This window comes from Schistocerca americana, chromosome 1, assembly GCF_021461395.2.
Source record: "Schistocerca americana isolate TAMUIC-IGC-003095 chromosome 1, iqSchAmer2.1, whole genome shotgun sequence".
Lineage (NCBI taxonomy): Eukaryota > Metazoa > Arthropoda > Insecta > Orthoptera > Acrididae > Schistocerca > Schistocerca americana.
In genome coordinates, this window is record NC_060119.1 from 656,180,105 (window position 1) to 656,190,187 (window position 10,083).

Sequence of the window (10,083 nt, forward strand, 5' to 3'; positions counted from 1 at the left end):
CCCTTAAGTGTATGGGCGGTACCGAGTGAAATAATTTTCGGAAATCGAGAAATACCGCGTCTACCTTGAATGACTTGATTCGTGGCTTTCACGATGTCATGGGAGAAAAGTGCAAGTTGGGTTTCACTTAATCGATGTTTTGGAAATCCTTGCGGGTTGGCATGGAACAGGTCGTTCTGTTACAGATGCCCCATTATGTTTGAACTCAGAATGTGTTCTTAGATTCTACAACAAATGGATGTCAAGTATATTGGACGGTAATTTCGCGGATCACTCCTGATACCCTTCTTGTAGATAGATGTGACCTGTTTTCTTCCAGCTACTGAGCCCGATTTTTTATTCGAGGGATCTACGAATGATTACAGTTAACAGAGGACTAACTCAGCCGCAACCTGACCGTAGAATCTGATAGAGCTTGTGCTTGGCTCTGGGTTTTCTTTAATTTTAACGATTTAGGCTGTTTCTCAACGCCGCTGATACGAATATCTTTTTGCCTTTTTTAAGTAGTGCGAGGATTAAATTGGAGCGGTACCCCTGGGTTTTCCTTTGTAAAGGTACGTTGGAAAACAGAGTTAAGCATGTTTGTTTTTGCTTTACTAATCTCAATTTCAATTCCTGTCATCTCCATGAACGATTGGACGCTAACTTTGGTGCCACACAAAGATTTTACATGTTATCAGAATTTTTTTGGGTTGTGTGAAAAATCTTTCGACAATATCCAGCTACGGTAGTCACTGAAGGCTCCACGCATTATTCTCTTGACTGCCAAACGCCTTTCATTCAGCATCTCTCTATCTACAGCCCTATGCTTTGTTATATACCTATTATGTGGTAGTCGCTGTCTCTTTAGAAGTTTTTTTTTCACAGTGACTGTATATCGTGGCGGGTCCCTACTACCATGAACTGTTCTTCTGGGTATGTAACTATCCAGTGCATGGTCAACTATTCTTTTAAACGTGAGCCATAGTTCCCCAGCATGCTTCTGTCCTGACTTAAAAGTTTCATGGTCCTCTTCGAATATGACACTACGGCTTCTTTATATAATTCGCTGAACTTAACAAATATTTCTAATTGTTTTAATTGCCATTTGTACTTCGGTAATCAGGGTTGCTACAACTGCCTCATAGTCACTGATATCAGTTTCTGTGTGAACGGATTCCGAACTATCTATCAAGGTTGTTTTCAGAGAAGGTCTTTAGCAATGTTTCGCAGGCTGTCTTGTCACGCACACCACTAACCAGAGTGTACTTATCGCTATTGATTAATCACTCAACAAAGTCTCCTCCTATGATTATTGTATGATTGGGGAACTTACGTACAAGCGAACTGAAGTTTTCGGGTACGTCAAGAAGTGAGTCTTATGGTACATCGAAGGATCCAGCTATAATTTTATGCCCACCCTTGATACTAATTCTCGCCCAAGGAATCTTTGATAATTTACCCGTAATAGCGTGGCTCTAGCGAACAGGGGTATATCCCGTGTGTGTGTGTGTGTGTGTGTGTGTGTGTGTGTGTGTGTGTGTGTGTGTGTGTGTTGTCTGCTGGGAATGTTGCATCATCCAGATTCAGCTGCAGACAGCACGCTAACGAAGCGTGATCTTATCGTAGCTGAATCCTCTGCAGACGCAATGTTCCTCTATGTACGGACTGAGCGGCGTGTTTGTGATGTACTGTTAATTTATCGCGGTCTGCAGCGGTCGCGTGCTGCGTTTGAAATAACTGAACTCGCTGCCATTTTCTGGCTGCAACCGTTTGTTTGCGGAAGCCAGACCTGCCAGCATACAATAGGTGCGGACATCTGTGTTCTATGCTGGAACGGTGACAATAACAGACGTACTACAAGAAACGGACAGGGGCGAGGGGCACTCGTGCTCTGATGGTTCCATACAAACTTAATCATACATGTAGATGATGATAATAGCCGGCGAAAGGGACCCTACAGCTTAACGTGAAATTCGAACCACGTATTGTTTTTGGCGACTCCTCACATCGTTGAGAGATAAGGCCTAGGTTAAGAAGACTGAAAAGTCTGTGGTCCGACCGAGACTCGAATCCGCTCTCTCTCCGTTTCCATGCACACGCTTCAAAGCCAGACCACCAGCCCCGACATGTATATAGATAGTTTATATATAGATTTTGCTTAGTGAGTTCGAGAGTGTCAAAATACAGGGTGTAAATTTTAAGTTGACAAACCAGAATAATTCGAAAAATAAGATTCACACGAAAAAATGTGTAGAATAGAAAGTTGATTATTTTCGAGGGGGACATCTGCTGGTGCTAAAATTAGCCCGACACCCCCCAGCCCCCTGGGGGCGGGGCGGGAGGCAACTTTAAAATTCCAAATGGGAACCCCCATTTTTTATTGCAGAATCAGATTCTACATAAAAAACTACATACATTTTGTCTTAAACATGGCAGTATCTTTTGATTGCAAAGGACTCAGAAGCTTAAATTTTTTACGCTGCCAAGGGACCATAGACATTATCATGTGCCATAAATTTCAGTGTGATATCTATACCCGTTTCAGAGAAACAGGGATGTTGACGGACGGACGGACAGACAGATAGACAGACGGAAGACAAAGTGATCCTACAAAAGTTCCGTTTTCACCAATTGATGTCCCGGGTTCGATTCCCGGCGGGGTCAGGGATTTTCTCTGCCTCGTGATGGCTGGGTGTTGTGTGCTGTCCTTAGGTTAGTTAGGTTTAAGTAGTTCTAAGTTCTAGGGGACTGATGACCATAGATGTTAAGTCCCATAGTGCTCAGAGCCATTTGAACCATTTGAACCAATTGATGTAGGGAACCATAAAAATAAGCTGCATGATCGCCGTGAAGCTGCAGTATGGAAATTGGAAATTTGTGGTAAGTCCCTATGGGACCAAACTGCTGGGGTCATCGGTCCCTAGGCTAACATACTAATTAATATAGCTTAAACTAACTTACGTTAAGGACAACACAAACACCCGTGCCCGACGGAGGACTCGAACATCCGACGGGGGGCTGCAGTATGACTTTACTTTGTTCGTCGATAATTTCGATAGCATTACCATTATCCAGGGACCGTAATTCAGTCGTATTAGCTAGATGTGGTGAGCTATTTCCATCATCAACTCGAGTGTTTTATTCCTACTTTGTGAAATAAAGTCATATCGCAACTTCTCAGCGCTCATCTTGCACTCTGTCAAGAACACTGACAAATCTCAAAAATGAAATGCGTGAAAAAAATGGACTTCAAGAATTCTATAAAACCTGTATTGAAATATTATTATCATCATCATCTTTTAAATTTCAAGTAAGTAATATGGGAGTAAATTCCATTATAGTCTACAAAGCCCGCCCGGCTAGCCGCGGGCGCTGATTTCCGTGCGGGAAGGCGTGCCGGTCCCCGGCACGAATCCGCCCGGCGGATTAGTGTCGAGGTTCGATGTGCCAGCCAGCCTGTGCGTGGTTTTTAAGGCGGTTTTTCATCTTCCTCGGCGAATGCTGCCTGGTTCCCCTTATTCCGCCTCAGTTACACTACCTCGGCGATTGCTGCGCAAACACTGTCTCCACGTACGCTTACACCATGGTTACTCTACCAAGCGAACATGCAAACATTTGGGGTACGCTCGTCTGGTATGTGACGTTCCCGGGGGAGGGGGGGTCCACTGGGGGCCGAACCGCGGAAGCTGTTTGGTTGGCGAATGTGGATTATTTCAGCTGCCATTGCCCACAAGATAAAACTGTTTGTAAAATAGCGCGAAACCTTATCCACAATGACGAAATGGGGATTAGGACTCTGCTTTACTCACGTACGAGTACAGCGGCGCATGGCAAACAGTCGTTCACCTGTAATGCTGCTAACTTTTGTCTCTCTTGTGCCTAACTTATGGGTTTGGGTCTTTTTAGTCTGAAGCTTCTCAGTACATCTACATCTACATCTACATTTATACTCCGCAAGCCACCCAATGGTGTGTGGCGGAGGGCACTTTACGTGCCACTGTCATTACCTCCCTTTCCTGTTCCAGTCGCGTATGGTTCGCGGGAAGAACGACTGTCTGAAAGCCTCCGTGCGCGCTCTAATCTCTCTAATTTTACATTCGTGATCTCCTCGGGAGGTATAAGTAGGGGGAAGCAATATATTCGATACCTCATCCAGAAACGCACCCTCTCGAAACCTGGACAGCAAGCTACACCGCGATGCAGAGCGCCTCTCTTGCAGAGTCTGCCACTTGAGTTTATTAAACATCTCCGTAACGCTATCACGGTTACCAAATAACCCGGTGACGAAACGCGCCGCTCTTCTTTGGATCTTTTCTATCTCCTCCGTCAACCCGACCTGGTACGGATCCCACACTGATGAGCAATACTCAAGTATAGGTCGAACGAGTGTTTTGTAAGCCACCTCCTTTGTTGATGGACTACATTTTCTAAGCACTCTCCCAATTAATCTCAACCTGGTACCCGCCTTACCAACAATTAATTTTATATGATCATTCCACTTCAAATCGTTCCGTACGCATACTCCCAGATATTTTACAGAAGTAACTGCTACCAGTGTTTGTTCCGCTATCATATAATCATACAATAAAGGATCCTTCTTTCTATGTATTCGCAATACATTACATTTGTCTATGTTAAGGGTCAGTTGCCACTCCCTGCACCAAGTGCCTATCCGCTGCAGATCTTCCTGTATTTCGCTACAATTTTCTAATGCAGCAACTTCTCTGTATACTACAGCATCATCCGCGAAAAGCCGCATGGAACTTCCGACACTATCTACTAAGTCATTTATATATATTGCGAAAAGCAATGGTCCCATAACACTCCCCTGTGGCACGCCAGAGGTTACTTTAACGTCTGTAGACGTCTCTCCATTGATAACAACATGCTGTGTTCTGTTTGCTAAAAACTCTTCAATCCAGCCACACAGCTGGTCTGATATTCCGTAGGCTCTTACTTTGTTTATCAGGCGACAGTGCGGAACTGTATCGAACGCCTTCCGGAAGTCAAGAAAAATAGCATCTACCTGGGAGCCTGTATCTAATATTTTCTGGGTCTCATGAACAAATAAGGCGAGTTGGGTCTCACACGATCGCTGTTTCCGGAATCCATGTTGATTCCTACATAGTAGATTCTGGGTTTCCAGAAATGACATGATACGCGAGCAAAAAACATGTTCTAAAATTCTACAAGAGATCGACGTAAGAGATATAGGTCTATAGTTTTGCGCATCTGCTCGACGACCCTTCTTGAAGACTGGGACTATCTGTGCTCTTTTCCAATCATTTGGAACCCTCCGTTCCTCTAGAGACTTGCGGTACTGCCGGCCGCGGTGGTCTAGCGGTTCTGGCGCTGCAGTCCGGAACCGCGGGACTGCTACGGTCGCAGGTTCGAATCCTGCCTCGGGCATGGGTGTGTGTGATGTCCTTAGGTTAGTTAGGTTTAAGTAGTTCTAAGTTCTAGGGGACTGATGACCACAGCAGTTAAGTCCCATAGTGCTCAAAGCCGTTTGAACCATTTGAACATATGAGGAAGATTTGTGCAAAAATGGTCCCCAAAAATCTCACACCACGGAAAATGCGGCAGCCAATCTGTTAGAGCAAACGGAAATCAATCCAGAATTGTTGAGCCGTGTTATCACTGGTGATGAAAGTTGGTTTTTTTCAGTACGATCCAGAGACAAAACGCCAAAGTTCGCAATGGTGCTCAAAGGGATCACCCAGATCAAAAAAAGCTAGCATGTCAAAGTCAAAAGTGAAATGCATGCTTGTGCGCTTCTTTGATTCCAAGAGAATTGTTTATAAAGAGTGGGTGCCTCCTGGACAAACAGTTAACCAATATTACTACAAAAAGTTTTAGAAAGACTTCGTAAAAGAGTTCTTATTGTCCGTGCCAACACTGCTGATAATTGGATTCTGCATCACGATAATGCTCCATCCCATACTGCTCTGTCAGTATAGCAATTTTTAACCTCAAAACAAATTTCAGTATTAACACAGCCACCCTATTTACCAGACATCGCTCCGTGCGACTTTTTTCTATTTCCAAGTGTCAAAACGGCGGTCAAGGGACACCATTTTCAAGCAACACAAGATGTCCAAACAGCTGTGACGAGGGTCTTGGAGGATATTACAGAAGATGAGTTCCAGAAATGTTACCATCAATGGCAGAAGCGCTGGAAAACGTGTGTGCAATCAGAAGGGAAATACTTTGAAGGAGACAACACTAAACTTGACTAAGCCCGCCCGGTTGGCCCGTGCAGTTTAACGCACGGCTTTCCGGGCGGGAAGGAGCGCCTGGTCCCCGGCACGAATCCGCCCGGCGAATTTGTGTCGAGGTCCGGTGAACCGGCCAGTTTGTGGATGGTTTTTATGCGGTTTTCCATCTGCCTCGGCGAATGCGGGCTGGTTCCCCTTATTCCGCCTCAGCTACACTATGTTGGCCATTGCTGCGCAAATAAGTTCTCCACGTACGCGTACACCACCATTACTCTACCACGCAAACATAGGGGTTACACTCGTCTGGTGTGAGACGTTCCCTGGGGGGTCCACCGGGGTCTGAACCGCACAATAACCCTGGGTTCGGTGTGGGGCGGCGGAGGGGTGAAGTGAACTGCCGTAGTCGTCGTGGGGTTGTGGACCACTGCGGCTGCAACATCTTTTTCCCCATCAGTCTCATTACTTTATTGTTACACCTCGTATAATACCGTGTAATTTCGCCCTGTACTTGATAAGCATCTGGATGCGGTTGGGAAGTGTGTCCATAAAGGTGTGCATTTACGCCGCGTAAAGCTACTTGGTGAGGTTTGATCGCGTAGTTCCACCAAATTGCGTGGATGCTGATGTCGGCGTTTTACCCACCGTATCAAAATGTTCCACAGTTGCTCTTTGGGGTTCAAATCAGGTGACTTTGCAGTCCAATCGAGTTCAAATAGGGTGGGGGATGGGGATGTTGAGAAAACCTGTTACCTATTCTTCCAACCCTATGAACTATTCTATTGTCTTTATGTGCCTGTTGAGCAATAAGCTCTTGCAAAATGACCGACTCCAAATGCTCATTGCAAGCACTTCTCGTTGCAATGTTCCCTCGCTGACAAGATTGGGATGTACCTTCGTTTATTGCCTGCAGCAATTTCTGTCGGTTTTGGAAGAAATTTTGATTCACAAACCATGAAATGCGACTGCGGTCCCTCAGTTAGAATTTTTTTCCGAACTCAATTATGAAGTCGTGTTTCGCACCTATGTGTCTTACAGCACTGCTTGTAGACACATTGAGCAAAGCTCCACAACAAAACAACAAATCTAGCAACTTCACACACCGTTAGATTGCTGCTGCGCATTGTGGGGTCCTTACCAGGCAGGGTTAACGGAACACATCGAGAAAGTTCAAAGAAGAACAGCACGTTTTGTACTATAGGGGGGAGAGTGTCACTGACATGATACATGATTTGAGATGGACATCATTAAAACAAAGGCGTTTTTTGTTGCAGTGGAATCTTCTCACGAAATTTCAATCACCAACTTTCACATCCGAATGCGAAAACATTATGTTGATGCCGACCTACATAGGAAGAAACGATCACCATAAGAAAATGAGGGAAATTGGAGCTCGCACAAAAAGATATCGGTGTTCGTATTTTTCCGCGAACTATTCGACTTTGGAATAATACAGAATTATTATGAAGGTGCTTCGATGAACCCTCTGCCAGGCACTAAAGTGTGATCTGCAGAGTGTCCATGTAGATGTAGAGGTAGATGTAGATTTTCGGCCATGGGCATGGCCAAACATGAATGGCTCTTTTTGGCACTCTGTTACGTGCTTTTATTTACCCACGTTTGCGTACAATGCCTCCTTGGAACATAACTGTGTCACTGACCGCTACTGCTTTATTCTCACGTACAGGCAGTGCGACCGCGATTGAGCACCTGACTCAATCGCTGCACCGTCTGTAAAGGCTTCACGAGTCACCTGTGCCAGCACACTGGGCTGACTAATATTTGTCTGGTGAGCTCACACTCTTATGGTTTGTTAGCGCGTGCAGCCAAATTCTCAGCACCTGTTCGTTTCTTTATGAAGGGACGTAAGTGAAAACAGGCCTTGTAATTTCGCTTTTTCTTTAGCAGCCAACATTGTCGAGTTCATTAACCTAAGCAAGCATTTTGATATGCAAGAAATAATATAGACCTATTTAAATTATTGGCAACGGCCTTGCCGCAGTGGATGCACTGGTTACCGTCAGATCACCGACGTTAAGCGCTGTCGGGCGTGGCCGGCACTTGAATGGGTGACCATCCAGGCCGCCATGTGCTGTTGCCATTTTTCGGGATGCACTCAACCTCGTGATGCCAATTAAGGAAGCTACTCGACCGAATAACAGCGGCTCCCGTCACAGAAAACCATCATAACGACCGAGAGAGCGGTGTGCTGACTACGCCCCCCTCCTATCTGCATCCTCATCTGAGGATGACACGGCGGTCGGATGGTCCCGATGGGCCACTTGTGGCCTGAAGATGGAGTGCTTATTTAAATTATTATTCATCCAGAGAAGATCTCACCAAGACATAGCAATTGTCATCATAATACAATGAAAAATAGCCCAGATATACGTACATATGGGGTATATAAATAATTTTTACGCGGAAAGGATAGACGGTCGACGTGGTCTTACCGAAGGCACCATCCCAGATATGCCTGAAATAAGTTAGGGAAACCACTGAAAACCAAATCCAGGGTGGCCGGGCTTAGCAAACTGCATCATCCACGAGAAGAGGTCAGTGTCTTAAGAGCACTCCCTCAATCCTCTCTCTCTCTCTCTCTCTCTCTCTCTCTCTCTCTCTCTCTCTCTCTCTCTCTCTCTTCCTCCTTCTGTTCCTCTCTACCTGTAAAGTATAATTTTATTTTCTACATGCGGCCTTACGATGTAAGAAATAATGAACTACTCCTAAGGAAGAGGCAGCAGTTTGTTTGATCTGTTGACGCGTTTCCACTTTTACTGTTGCTCATTGTACACAAGCAGCTAATTAACAAAGTTCAAAGCAAGTTTCTCCTGGAGGTGGAGATTCTCAGTACTGCTGTCTACTCTGGCAAAACCCCTATGTGCTTTGCAGAAAGAACTTTCCTGATAGAAACTTCAGCTTGGGGAAGTCATGGTTTCTACTGAAGGCACAGTACAGGCGATATTTACGGAGTTCAAGAGTACAGTCAACATTTGCCACCTAATGATTCGTCCTGAATGTTAGCCTCACAGACTCTGCTCCCAGCTTCTCTGCACAATAGTGCGTGGAAGAAAACAGTGTAGTCCGTAACATTGTAAACAAGTACAAAAAGATTTCTGTGTTCAATCTGCAAGCCTTCATCGACTTTGAGTAAAGCGCTCTTGAACCTAAGGATTGTGAACTGACCCATCCAGCTAGGTATGGAAGGACGTTCTTACGTATTCGTTCCCGACACGAATGTGTAATCTGTAAACGAACGCTGAATTAAAGTCCACAAACAGCGAAGGATTGAAATCCAATAAACAGATCAGAGTGATTGATAGTAAGTCGCTCATGCAACAGACTGTATTAAATTGAATCACGGCTGCCTGCCTGGCGCCATTGCTGCGAGCTACTCGGCGCACATAACATGCTGTGCACGTCCCTGCCGCTGAGCGTCAACCACGATCTGTAGTGCCTCTGAGTTGCGATCGATGTCGACTTTTGGCGGCTTATGAAACGTATAGTTTAACGTGAACTTTGAACATCGCTACAGCTTGCCATCATTCACATTAAAAGATCATTGGCAGAGGTTAAGAAGAGGTCAGTGAAAGGAAAATGTCCGAGGGCCGACTGAGAATGCTGCACCTCATGTACTTGCACAGTACATGGTGAACCATTTACCTCAAATACCTTTTTCTCCTGCATTAAAATAAAAATCTAAATAAGCAAATGACGTTTAGCTACCAAGGAGCCATTAATCAGTATGACTGAATTTTTTGTATCTTTGTTCGTTACGAAGTAATGAAGAAAGAGTACGTCTTTATTAAGTAGCACCATATATTTTTTGTTCGGTAATCCGCGTGCTCGCCTAACGATCTGTTCAAAAACGTGTTTCAGTGTACCA